The sequence below is a fragment of the Adiantum capillus-veneris genome, chromosome 18 (genome assembly GCF_014529385.1).
Source record: "Adiantum capillus-veneris isolate H3 chromosome 18, ASM1452938v2, whole genome shotgun sequence".
In the NCBI taxonomy this organism is placed as follows: Eukaryota; Viridiplantae; Streptophyta; class Polypodiopsida; order Polypodiales; family Pteridaceae; genus Adiantum; species Adiantum capillus-veneris.
Genome location: NC_140948.1, coordinates 106,290,781 through 106,305,715, shown reverse-complemented (window position 1 = coordinate 106,305,715; position 14,935 = coordinate 106,290,781).

The following is a 14,935-nucleotide window of genomic DNA, read 5'->3' as shown; positions in this document are numbered from 1 at the left end:
AATTAAGTTACCCACTATGCTCACAAAGTAATCTCACAGAAGTTCTTTATCTAATTTCCTAATTCCGCTACTCTCAAAGTTCATAGGCCATTACATTACAATGTAATTAGCCGTTATGGCTGTATTGGGAAAATAATAGCAGACAAGGGTGAGTTGGATGTCGACAAAGCAAAGGAGTTTTTCTCTAGGTTGGGCATTAAACTTGCTCTCACTACTGCATATAATCCTGAGTAAAATGGTAAATCAAAGCGTGGGCATCCTCCTATAATTAAAGCTTTGTCTAAGGCCTACAAAGGTAAAATGGGAGAGTGGCCTAGGTTATTGACTTATGCATTATAGGTTGATCGTACACCTCATAGGTCAGCTACAAGTTATATGCCTTTTGGGTTGATGTATGGTCAGAAACCTATAATGCCAATTGAGGAGAAACCTATAATGCCAATTGAGGATGTAATTCCCACATGGAATGTATTGCCTTGGGAAGATGGAATGAGTAGGGAAGACCTTCTTGCTTTCTGCATAAAACAGTTACAAAGAAGGCATCAAGACATTGAGACTGCAATGGCATGATTGAAAGATGCAAGGTTAAAGAATAAAGACAGATTTGATAAGAGGCATAGGCTCATACCTAAAGCTGTTGAGGAAGGTGATTGGGTGTTGGTGTATGATAGCAATCTTGACAACCAGCATTCAACAATAAGAAAGCTTTCAAAGAGATGGTTTGGTCCTTATGTGCTTCAGCATGTACATGGGAATGCAAGTTACACCTTGCATGAGTTGCACGGGACATAAATGAAGATTCCCATCACAAGGAAAATAATCAAGTTATTCAAAGGAAGAGGTGATACTGATCCCTTTGATTCATAGGAAATTCAAAATGAAGGCTCTGATGAAAATTTTATGGATGTGGATGAAGAAAGAGAGGATGATGCGTTAGTTTTTTTTGCAAGCAATGATGAAATCGACATGTATGTGGACTTAAATGAAGACTGAACATGTTGCAAAAAGATATGTGTGGCACATGTTGGAGGTTGTGCAGGTTTAGAGGGGGTGGATGTAATGTCATGGCACATGCATAATGTGAAAATAAAAATATCTACCTCACTCTTAATGTTTTTGATGTGTGGAATCAAATGCTACAATGTGCATAGTGTGATATATATGAAAACAGTTTCCATAGTTGGAGGTGTGTACATACCCTGTCGAGAAAGCGAGGCCAGGGACATGGCACCGTTGCATGTTTTAACACATTAAAGTATGCCTAATTTTCTATAGGAATGTACAAATGTCAAGTGTTTTGAAGCGGCATGATCGTTTTGCCTAGAAAGTTCAATGCAGACGATCTTGGCCAAAAATAACAGGCTTCGTGCATGGGCGTAAAACACGTGTCCAAAGTGCTTACTAAGTGGGAGAATGAGGTTCAGCATAAAATTTTAGCTAAAAGGGATTTTTTCACAAAAAACAAAAATGGAAAAAGAGATCATCCCCACAAGTGTAGCTCTAAGCTAAGGAGGTATGAACTCAGGTTCCCTGTAGTATAGTGGTATCACGCTCTGAAAGTATTCAAAACAACATAGTTTTGTGGATAATAGTCTCTTTTTCTCTACTTTGTTTTGTTTGATCATAACTAGATGTTGTACCTTGACTCCCATCTAAAGAATCTCTTCAACTAATGATAGCCGTTTTTCAGCTTTCCATAATTGCCATAGTAAGCTACCTCACCCTATCAAATCACTCAAACATTTTGGTTATCCTTACCATTTCACTGTACATAGGCATGTGTGAGTAAGGGGACTTTTCTCATATCTTCTTGAAAACCCTTAATTATCTAGTCACTGGGCTAGTTGAGCCCAAAAAATAAAAAATATAAAAAATATAAGTATATTATGGCCCATTTGTGTGTAAATATTTCATTGTATATAGGGCCTAAATAAAAGGATTTTTCATAATTATTTTGGTATTAATTTAAATATTTATACTTAGGTGTGTGTTACTTTATGCTATGTACATTGACTCACCATTACCATATTTTTTCTTACCATTTTGCATACTCTTTATTCCTTATAAAAAAATTTCATGCAAGCTTGTCTTATTTTTGGTGTAATTCCATCCCAACAAAAATCCAAAAAAAACTAGTTCTATTTATGTGTATGTTTTTTCATTATTGTGATTTTTTCCTTCCTACATCTATTCTCTATTACTCTCATAAATTAGACCACAAAAAATATTCATTTTTTTATGGTAGACTTATAATGAGAGAGATTTATTTTGACCCCTTTATATTTTTTCCACCTATATTATTTATATTTGACATGTACATATTTTTTTAGACCCCTCAATATTTGATTTTCTTAGTTGTACTATTCATTTATATCATGATCTTAACAATATCTTCAATTATAGACCTACCAAATAAGGTCAAGGGTATGTGGAATGCATGCATGCACCATGGGGAGCTCACTCTTGGAGGTATTCAAAAGAATCATCCAAAGAAGGACCTCACAAGGACCTTGTGCAGTGGAAAAAACAGTCGGTTTTGCTGAATTTTTAAAGATCACATGCTCCCCGAATTTGAAAAGGTGATACAAACAAAAGTTGTAGCTCGTGAGCTGAACTTTCACCTCAAATTTTTTCATATTTTTTTGAGCTACGAGCTGTGAGCTATGATTTTATTGGTGGACCCCAGTTTGCCCAGGCTATGCAGCCACACTCCCTCTTCCACTTTATCATTTTCCTCTTTCACACACACTCCTCCCTCTCCTTCCCACTCCCAAACCTGCAACTTCCATGTTCTAATTCACCCTCTTCACCATTGCCACTTCTCTCACACCTCCATAGCCTTCATCCTCCATTTCTACACCCTATGTGTCCCCCTTTCTCTCTACATATATGTCCATATTACCATACTCTCTTCAACTTTGTAAAGAACTTCAAAAAATCAGCAAAAATCCAAGGATAACCTCTGCAAATGAAGGCTTTTATCATGAATTTTCCAAGGTTTGAAATAACATAGCTTCATCGACACGCGCTGCTTCGCCATGCCGACTGCTTCTTCTTCCGGTGCTGTAAAGAGGTGAATGTCAACTTCTCCAAAGCTTCAGCCTCTCTTTACAAGCTCATCCCTTCTCTAACTTTTCTCATCATATATCTCACCATTTGGTGAATGGTTTTGTAAATATTTTTTAGTGATAATTACTAACTACTAACCACTAACCTTATTGTAAAATGAACCCTCTACTAGAGTAGGCACTCCCAAATTATTCACTCAATCCTCTCTCCTTTCATCCCCAATAATTCTCTTCCCTTGAGCCCACATCCATGTGACTCAAAGGACAAGAGAGACCCACCCTCATTAAAAAAAATAAAAATATGCATAATCTTTTATTCCTTCAAATAAACTTGATTAGGCCTAATCCAAATCGGGGCTTCTAAAACCTATAAATAGAGCCCTTCTCTCCCTTGTAAAACATCACATGATCACACTACACCACACCATTCTCAACACATAACACACCACTCTTCAAGCCTAGTTGTGTAGAGTGTGTGCATCGTGAGTGCTCTATTCCATCACTACACATAGGTGCATGGAGAAGCTTGAAGTTAGTTATGCCATCTAGAGGAGTGGAGTGATACTATACTCTGCAATCACACTTGTAGCCTACTCTTGTCCATAAATAAGGTTCATAGTTTTGGGTGCAATTGTATGCTGCAACTACGACTCTTCTCTCCAAATTGACTTGATAAGTTGGCTCATCGGGTGGTTGAAGGTATATTGTCCTTGAAGTTTGTTGTGCCATTTCATGCTTGGTGGTTTGAGGGCTTGTTGAATTGTTTGCCTAAAAGGTAAATTGTAAGAGGGTGCTCGGTGAGAGAGCTCCCGTGACCCTAAGACAATTTGTGTATTGGCAACAAGGTCAAGTTTTGTGTTGTCTCTCTATTTCTCATCAAGCTTTGTGTGCATCTAGTCTTTAAGGCTAAGACTGAGTTGGTCAAGTTGATTTGTGCTCTTTACCTCTCTCTGGCGTGGTGAATGTTTGTGTTTGGTGTGTGTGGCTATCTTGCATTTCCCTCTCTTTGTGCGTTTGAGTACAAGGAGATATCACGTGCGTCCTAGTTCGCATCTACAACTAGGTGGTGCCCCTTTTCTTGTTTGGTTTCTGGCTGTGGGTTGTTGTTGTCTCTCATTGTGCTTGCCCCAGCCCCAATTGAGCAGCACGGGAGCCTCGAAGGGTGTTTAGAGGCCGCTCTTCTTGTTGCCTGCCCCGGACCGCCTCACTATCAACTGTGAAAGTATGTTCACCCATATCCCACAAGGTAATGTCATAAAATATAATATCTAACAAACCCAAATTATTTTCCCATATTAAACTGATCATTTAATGTGGGATAATAAACAAAAACAAGGGTTAGAATATAAACATGTGCTTACGGATCTATCTCAACACAGAGCCAATGGTAAAGGGGTCCAATTGAAAGATGGTATGTCAAAGAGCAAGGCTAGCTAATGGAGCTTAAAATACCTTAAGGTTAGCTTCATTAAAGACCTCCAATGGTTAGTGTTAAAAGTCCTTTGAGCTTAGGCAAGCTAGGGCTGAGCTTGAGGTGGGAACCTGACCTAAGCTTGAGTTGCTTATCGTGCTTGCTGACTAAGGTGTTTGTCATGCTTGATGAGGAAGGTGCTTGAGAAGCTTCCCCTGCATGGGGGGTAAGGTGCTTGAGTCAAAAAGAGACCCTACAAAGGAGGCGGAAAGACCCAAACTTAGGGGAATATTTGACTTAACCTCCCACTCATCCAAAGGGAACTCCTTTTCTCAAGGGACACATGGACCCATGTCAAACTCTCCCTATGCTTAGCCACATGGTTGTGCTTGAATCGTATTGACTGGGCTAAAGAGGGGTCCAATGAGCTTCTAGTTCCACTCAGCAAATATCTAGATATTCTCAGGCTCTCTCTCTCTCTCAATGAGGTAAGGAGGACACTTGACCAAAGACTACCCATGTGCCTAAAATGCATGGGGCATGTGATTGGCTAGGGGGAGAGGGGTCCAATGAGCTTCATGCTTGAGCAAAAAGGGGGCCTCGTCCCAAGCAAGCAAGGGGTATGCTTGGGGGGTATACCTCTCACACACTCATTTTTTTCAAGCATTCTCACTTGGTGAAAGTAGATAAAGTCCATCTCCTTCTCCAAGCTTATTGAGAAGTGATAACCTACACTAACACTCTTGGCTATGGAATGCAAATCCAACCAAGATCCATGCTTCAATGCTTAAGCTTGCCATCTTCTCCATCTTCATTACTATGCTATTATGTATGCTATCAAGAAAGTGATGATAAGTGAGGAACTACTTCTTTCTATGGAATGTTTCTTCTTCCTCTTCCCTACCCTCATTCCCCGCTAGCTCTCTCCACCTTCGAAGGTGTTTGAGGCCTTGGGACTGAGGCTTAGGATAGTTAATGCTTAATTCTTTCTACAAAGTTTATGTTATGCCCGTGATGCATGAAGCTTTCCATATTCATTGCATCACCTAGGTCACAAGGAACACAAAGATTGTAATGTACCAAGTCTCTCTTGATGGGAGAAACTATAATACAAATGCCTATAGGAGGGGGGTCTACATAAATCCGGTGCTCAACTGTTGTCATTTTCTCTAAACTCTCTCTCTTGCAAAAAGTATTGTTCATGCCAAGTTAACTAAGTACCATGTTTATGTTGCTACCATCAATTAAGTCACCCGCTATGCTCACAAAGTAATCTCACAAAAGTGCTTTATCTAATTTCCTAATTCCGCTACTATCAAAGTTCATAGGCCATTTACATTACATTGGTATTAGAGCATTTGGTTTCTCTTTTCTTGCTTAAGAAGTGTGTATGAGAGAGAGAGAGAGAGAGAGAGAGAGAGAGATGGCTCGGCTACGCCTGTGGGCTTGACGAGGGGAGAGAGAGGCAAAGAGGGTGGGAGTGAGATGGGGAGAGGGGGTAGTGTGGGGTATGTGAGTGTGTGTGGGTGTGAATAAGGGGGGGGGGGAGAGAGAGAGAGAGAGAGAGAGAGAGAGAGAGAGAGACCTCTGTCTATGCTGCACCTACGGGCTTGACACAGAGAGTGCGAGAGAGAGAGAGAGAGAGAGAGAGAGAGAGAGAGAGAGAGAGAGAGAGAGAGAGAGAGAGAGAGAGAGAGAAAGAGAGAGAGAGAGCGGGCTCGGGCTGCTTGGCCGACAGGAACAAGGGGGGGGGGGGGGAAGAGAGTCAACGAGGTGGGGGAAGGTGAGGGAGTAGCGGGCCAGGGGGGTGAGGGTGAGAGAGAGAGGGTGAAGAGGGTGTGTGTGTTACGTGATATGAGAGAGAGAGAGAGAGAGGTATTATTGGCTGCACCCGTGGGGCCGCTCACACAGAGAGCGCGAGAGAGAGAGAGAGAGAGAGAGAGAGAGAGAGAGAGAGAGAGAGATTCGAACGAGGTAAAGATCAAGAGACTAGGGAGAGGGAGATGGGAATGAGTGATGGGGAGAGCTTGGGTGAGTGGCGGCCCGCCAGAGGGAGAAAGACAAGAGGGGAGGAGAGGGGCTTGGTGAGGGTCAAGAGAGTGTGAACGAGAGGGGAGAGGAAGAGGGTGGTATGGTGGCCTGCCAGAGGGAGTATGGACGAGCGGGGTATGGACAAGAGGGGTGAGAGAGAGAGAGAGAGAGAGAGAGAGAGAGAGAGAGAGAGAATATGAATAATGAAGAGAGAGAGGGGGACTTTTGTCCATGCATGGCAGCCCTGAGAGAGAGAAATTTCATCTTATGCGCCCATTGGGCTAGGTGACACAGGAGCAAGATAAGAGAGAGAGAGAGAGAGAGAGAGAGAGAGAGATAGTGGTTTTGGCGGAGCCGAGCAGGAGAGAGAGGACTCGTCCTCTGGTGATAATGGAGGAATGTGGCCAAACTGAGGGGCGGCCCACCGCCTGCAAGCATGGAAGGGGTGGTGGTGAATGTAAAAAAACATTTTTTTCATTGTTTTCTCGTATTGTGGTCCTCCTCGATTGGGGTTGGTTCTTGCGGCCACGGTTTCGAAAACCAGCCGTCACTAGTAACAAGATAATAAACAAACATGGGGGCATCATCATTAGCACCTTCATGTGCAAAATAAAAGTTATCAATGTTCATTCTACTCTCTTGGTTATTGTCAGCCATGTTAACAAAATTTGTGTGTTTACTTAGCATATTCTTTGGCAATTCAAAACCTTAGTTGTTGCTACTCCTCTTAGCCTTTGAAAATCAGTACTTAAGCATCTACACCCATGGCTCAAATTGGTTAATTATAGAGAGTAGTGGAGTGGGTCTAACATAGCAAAGTTGCCGAGGGATAGCTCCTTTTGAACTCTTCTCAATAACGGTAAAGCCGTAGGCAAGTCTAAAAAGACTCCATTATTAAGAACAAAACTCCCGATGTGTGCACCATATCCCACATAGTGGGCTCAACAAAACCGATAATAGATCCCGGTCCCACTTACCCTAATATAATTAACAAAATCAACCATTAATAGGCTACTTAAGGACCTCCACACACACACTCTCCCCTCCCTCTCTCCCTAGCACCCACTCTCTCTCTCTCTCTCACTCACTCTCGTTCTCTCTCTCTCTATTTCCCTGCGTAGTAAGCAGCAAATATATATATATATATATATATATATATATATATATATATATATAATAAAATCACTCCCTTTCTCTTGTTCCCACACACACGCACTCTCAATACTCACACATACACACTCTCACACACCAACTCTACAAATACATACACACATACACACACCCCTCACTCCAACTTCACCCATTTCTCGCTCGCTTTTCGTACACACTCACATGCACATACATAAACAAGCACGCATACACACATGCACATTCGAACACTCACGTATACAGATACTCACAAACACACACAGTACATATACGCATATACGCACACACAAGAAGCAAAAAAAATGAAGGAATCGACATCGACGCCCAAAGAAAAATGGCCAAATCGTGCGATGGCAACACCGAAACAAGAAGAGACGCCGAAGGCATGCCCTGGTCAGCCCCAAAACTAGCCAACGTGCTACATCGACACACCAACGAGGCTTGTCATTCGCCGATATCTCATCCACGATGTATCTCGATGCCAGTCCTAGCCGCTCAAAGCTAGGTGGTGCCCCTGTTCACTTCCCGTGGCCAGCTCGACGTGCATCGGCTCCTGGTGTTTGAGGCCATCGTGGTCCATGTTGCACTTTGCGCTCGTCATTTGGTGCCCCCACTCAAGAAGGCTTCTCGAAAACCTCCGGTTTACAATGCTGAAGACAATGCGCATGGTCGACCATAAACAACTGGCTGCAAGAATTCTCCAACTGGAGAATGGAGGAGGAGGAGATTGAGGAAACACTCACAGCCTTATTGAAATACTACTGTCAGGCTGTAGCATCGTCAGTATCCAAGAGGTAAGCTCCCCATCTTGTATTGCTCGTGCTAACCGCAAATTAAGAGCATCAGGTGGGAAGGCTACGAAATGCCATCACTGTTGTTGTAAGGTCTCTGACCCGATCACAAGAGCACCCTTGTACCACGAAATGAATACAATGGAATAAGTTACTATTTTTAGCAGTTTTCTAGATTCTGTCAGTGCCATGATGTTTAGAATGTTATAAAGCTTCAAAATGTGAATTAAAATAATTTTTGTGAAAAATTCCAAAAATAGTAAGTTTTTGGTCACCCGACCCGTCCAGTTTTGATCGTCTCGAAAAACTGCACCCGTACCCCGAATTTGAAAAAAATGCATTTTCGGACCCGGGGGGTTGCTAAATATGGCAGGTACTCGGGCCAGTACGCCTTAGTTAGAGCTTCGTATGGCAATTTACGGCATCAAAATCCGATTCGTATGACTCGTTTTAGCCTAGAACCAAATTTCCTAAAAATTGTCCGGGGAGGCATCGGGGGCCCGGGACTGTGTGGGAACAGGTCCCAGGCCACTCCATATCAGCTTTAGCAGCTAGGGGGCGCCCTCTTGCTTTGTGGGAGTCTTGGGAAAGCTGCCAAGCCTGCAACTCAGTGTGAGAGTCAGTTTACCAAGCCAACCTGACACTTGGTGGGCAGAGAACTGGACTTGCCATGCTTAACTGGAGAAGCTCCCAGATGCATTTAGCAACCCAGATCGATTTTCAGCCTGTAGGAGCCTATTTAAAGATCTGCACACATACACTTATGATCACACACACACACACACACAGTGCATACACACACACCCACATACATTGGGGAGGTGCTGTCGAATCACACACCTATTGAAGAAGAAGCTAGGAGGGAGGTGCTGCCAAATTTTCATCTCAAGAAGCTCGATTAGATCAGAAAATTGAGAAGATTACCAGCTCTTAATCACGGTAACGACAGTTTAATTAATGCCACCTGTAAATCTTTTTCTCTACCATCTAAATTCCTTGTCTATTATGCTTATTCCTAGTCGAAAATCTCTATGACTACTCTCTAAATTCCCCTTATTCATACTCTATTATGTAATTTTCATTCCATAGCTGAATTATCAGCCATTCTTCACTCTCAATTAATGATTAGAGCATAATTATCAGAATCTTCTCTCTCTAGATAGCATAGTAATTAATCGGTAAGCTAGTATTTGTGCAGATTGAAGAGAATCACTATTGTAATCACTCATTAACATTGTAGCTTAATTGAATTCATTTCTCTTATGCATTAAGACGTAATTAAGGAGAAATTAATCCGTCAATAAGTCTCTAAGAATTGGTTTTTCCTCACACATAGGCATAGGGTAAATCTGCATCATCTAATTGCTAGGAAATAGTTTAATCATACTTAATCCAATTCTCTGGTAATTCCAATAGTGAAATCCTAATTATTCTTGATCATGTAAGCCGAATAGTTATCTTAGAGCCGGTTCCCATAGGATTATGTGCCATCCTTAATGATTGTTTTATGAAAGAAATCTAGACTCTCATATAGGAGGGATTAATTGATGTCACTAATCTACCCATTGGATTGTTATGATGCTTGTGAACCTTAGCTCTTTCTCCAAGCTAATCATTTAAAGTAGTGAGAAATGGCCCCGGTTCAGAGGACGCGCTTTGGTGGTGCCCATGATCGCGAAGCAGAAACGAGCAATGTCAACGGGAAGGGGAAGGCTCCCATGGACGAGCAAATACCGGCCATCTCACGGGCTATTGACGAAGAAATGGAAGAGGTAGGTCCCAATTTCTATTCAAGTTGTTTAATTAACATTGCATACGATTAGCTAGGAATGAACATATCCCCGAACATGTTGGAGAAATCCGATAGAAACCTCGGCATTGAATGCATAGTACATTTAGGTATAAAGTAGGAAAGAAATGATTGATGGGTATGTTGTTTGCAAGAGGAAAGAATGTTTGCTAGGGAAAATTTAGCTCGACATGTTCATTTTATTTCCAATGTTGAATCAGTCCTGACCCCCCTATTGATCACAGGGGGCAGAGTTCCTCGTTAGGGCTCTTGAATCCACGTCTTGCTTTCTATGCGGTGGATACCCACGACTTGCTTTCTATGCGGTGGGAACCCACGTCTTGCTTTCTATGCGGTGGGAGTGTCCATGACGTGCTTTCTATGCGGTGGACATACCTAGTTGTATGGGCAGCTAGGCGACAACAGGAGGAGTGAACTCTCGCTGGAGGGGGGATGTTGTACCTCCAGAACATTGAAACTTTTATGAATAAGTTTGAGTAGAATTTTTACTAGAATTCTGTCTTGGTGTTGTTTGCAATACTGGTTGAAGGGTTGTTTTAACGAACCATGTGATTCGGAATTAAACAAGGAATATCTATGTTGAACAACCTTTGTGGTAGTAATTAGGTCATACGAGGAAGTGTGAGTGTGGGGGTGGAAAGTGGGGGCTTGGCTCGGGTTGCCAATGCCTACGAGATGGGTGGTCCCGATTGGTCGGGAACTCTCTGTCCCCATAGTGCTTACTCGATATTGGTATTACTCATTGCCCCTAGAGCGGCGAATCCTCGAGAGTACGTGCCTCTGAAACATGGGGAAAAAGGCACTCGGGCTTTCTCTCCTCTTGGAAGGTGGGTCTTAGGATCGCTAGATAGTTAAGTACGCTTCCCCTGCGAGGTGGAGCTAGATCTCGTTGCTAGTAGGCTCGAATTCGACTCACTTTGTGATGAGAGATCGTCCGCTAGTTGAACCCTGAACCATTTTGTTTGCTTCCGCTATAGATCTAGTGGCCACCAGGTTTACCATCAGATCCGTTGTTTGATACGACGGGGTGGGGACCTCACAGTTGTTGACCAAAGCACACGATCAATGGATGCCAGCAATGAAGGTAACGAAGAGGGAGAAATCATCTACATCGACGTTCATTGCGAGGAGGTCATCCATATCAAAGGAGGAAAAAGATGGGTAAGGACTCTCTTTCTCAAGGAATCTGCAAGTAAAGGTATAGCCTCTACTCCTAAGTGGCCAAAAGGGGCTGCTTGAGCCAAAGGAAAGGAAGGGCTAGGCCAGCCCTAAAACACATGACCCTAAAGGAAGATGCACCTGGCCACACGAGCGCTTCAAGTTCAAGAAGCAGATTCGTACCTAGTTTGCCAAAAAGAAGGTCATTCGAGGCAAAGCAGCGGAAGGTCGCCTATCGATTCGCGTGGCGCATGCAAGTGTTTCCAGTCCATTTTGACAACCCCAAAGCAGAAGAGGTAAGAAGGTTCCCATGCCCTAAGGAGGATTTGTTTGGCTACTGCCCTCGCTGCTTTGGAGGGTGGGTAGAGGGTCTTCCTCCTCTCCCCATACAGCTCATCCTGAAAAAACTCTACACCACGGGTGAGACCCAATGGGCTGGAGACGAGTAACAGCTGAATGGAGTGGAGTTCATGCAACACACCGGCTACGGTAATTACCTGCAGCTGCTACTAGCTAAAAGGCTATGAGTAGTCAAACGCGTCGCCATCACTCCATACACGCTGAGCAACAAAGGAAAAGTGGAGCCTATGAAGGGCGGCGACCTCCTCTGGATGTGCCGACTCATCAACATCGGCATGATAAGAGTGTAAGTAGGTGCTCTACCCTCTGTGCATCATGGATTACGGACCAACCGCCTTCCCGTTTAGGTTTCTGCAACACATGCATGTGAATCTTTATGTAGATAGAAAAATCTTCTACCAGCAGAAGATTGTGTATCTGTTTGGTGTTGCGCTGCTAGGAGAAATCCTTAGCTCCCCAAACCCTATTATTCTTCCCATATTAGATTACCACCACTCTTCAATATTTCCATTTTTATCCGGTTTTAAATCCATCCACCCAACCTTGTAAAAAGCCGCTATGAGCCGTTGAGTCATTTGTGATATATATATATATATATATATATATATATATATATATATAAAGGTTTGTAATTTCCTGCTCATTGAGTTACTACATGTCAAGTGTCTCTTTTCCCACATTCAGTGGAAAAAAGGGAGGAGACATCACCACCAATTTTCTAAATGACTTTGACATCGCTTGTGTGTTTTCCAACAAGGATGACGATGTCTCACGGCTACGAATCTTTCCTCTACTGATGAGAGTAGAGGCCAATTCTTGGTACAATGCTTTGCCCCAAGCTACCAAGAATGCATGGGATGTACTACGTGTTGCCTTTGTGAAGAGGTTTGGTGAAGGCACAACCTCAAAAAAGTTATGGCAACTGTTGACAGAGTTAAAGCAGGGAGGTCAGCTAGAGTATGCCACTTATGAATCCAAGTTTGTGGATTTGTGGGAGCGATGGGCTGCCTCACTGAAGGAAGGTGAAGGAGCGCCTAATTTCCTGAAGAAGGATCATTTCATTGCTTGCATGTGGTCATCGCTTAAGGAGAAGGTAAAGGAGAGATTCCCTGCAACAACATATGAGTTGGCAGTGGAAGTAGCCCGCCTTAAAGACAAGAAGCTACGCATGCAAGCAAGAGTCAACAAGTTAGAGGAATCGAGCTTTGTTTGACTAACCCTAGTCATTGCAATAGCCGCTCATAGAACCCAACCACAAGAGGCATCAGAAGAGCAGCAAGACCTTTTGAGTTGCATCACTACTCAGCTTGCAAGTTTATCCGTGCATCTGGTGTATCAAGGACATGCACCTGTCAGAAATCCAACAAGGGATAGAACAACGAAGGCAAAACCAAGAATACCACTGCTACAACTATAGGGAGGACAGCCATGGCATGTATTACTGCCCACATCCGAGAAGGAAAAACTTCAACAGAGGAAAACCAAGAATACCACTGCTACAACTATAGGGAGGACAGCCATGGCATGTATTACTGCCCACATCCGAGAAGGCAAAACTTCAATAGAGGAAAAAGACAGAATCAGATCTCCCCACCAAGGGTAAGACGACCACCACCCAGGCAACCAGGGCCGATTCCATTGGTCCAAATCCTTTGACCACCTGTACAACAACCACCACCACCACAACCTCTCATTCCACCGCTACCTCCACCACCTGCTGGAAACCAAGCAGTGAGTGTCATTAGCCTAGAAGCTAAAGGGAAGACAAAGGTATAAGAACCGATCCGAGAGAAGAACAAAGGAAAGGAAAAGGTAGAAGAAGTGGATACCATGGGAGTGAAGCGTGCCAAGCACGAAGAAGCCTCTCAAAGGGAGGAGAAGATGAAAGGAAAAGGCGAATCTAGCAAACAGGCATCTAAGCCTCGGTGGAAGATCGACATCGGGGATTTTTCATTGGGTGAGTATGCTAAACCATATGACCTAGTTCACGATGTCTTGATGCAGGGCCCAAAGATAACTTGGCCCCAATTACTCCATCTTGCACCAAGGATGAGGAGACAATGGACGAAGATGGTAAGTACGAGAAAATCAAGACCAAGGATAGTTGGGGCTATCTCTGGGAGGAATCTTGATGACATTCTACCAACCATGGATGCCCACATCAAGGGGCAACGTATCTCAAACGTCTACATAGATGGTGGCACACAGATATGCATCATGATTGAGAAAATGATGCACCATTTAGGCCTACAGGTAAGTAGGCTAGCACCCTGCCGAGCTAAAATGGCAAATAACGTCAAAGTGAAGTGCATAAGTAATGTGAATGCAGACAAAGTGAAGGCATCCAACACAGAAGTGGGGGTAGACATTTTTGTCATGCCACACAAAGGGGAGGGCTACCCTATCATCCTTGGAAGACCTTGGCTCATGGCTATGGAAGCTAAGCAAGACTGGGGTACCCGAATGATTCAAATGAAGGATGCTAAAGGGAAGTCCATATTCTATGACATGAAGACTGGGAAGCAACACAACATGATCTTGGAGGCATCGGAAGATGAGTCCACCAGTGACTATTCGTCCACCTCAGGAGAAGAGACAACAACAACTGAAGAGAGCGACAGTAGCATCGAAGTAATGGGGGTCATCCTCAAAGACCCAAAAAGATTTACACAATCTGAAACACCACCGGAAAACCAAGAGGGACCATCAGGTACACAACCCTTGGTGGATACAATTAAGTTACATCGGAAGCTCTCCAGTAAGTTAAATGGTGAGGAGAGGAATGAATATGTCTCTATGCTAGGTAACTTCACCCCATTGTTCATTGATGGTTATGACAAGATCACACGCATCATAGTGGTACAACACCGCATAATACTCAAGGAAGGAAGTAAGAACGTACTACAAAAGCTCAGAAGACTTGGGGTAATTCAACAAGAAGCATTGCTCAAAGAGGTAAGGAGCTTGCTACATGCAAGTTTCATTTACCCCGTCGAAGACTTAGAGTGGGTCTCTCTAGTGGTAGTCACGCCAAAGAAGAATGGTAAGTGGAGAGTTTGTGTAGATTACAAACCTCTCAATACAGCAACAAAGAGGGATCATTTTCCTCTCCCATTCCAAGATGAAATTCTCAATGAGGTAGCAGGTCATGAGTGCT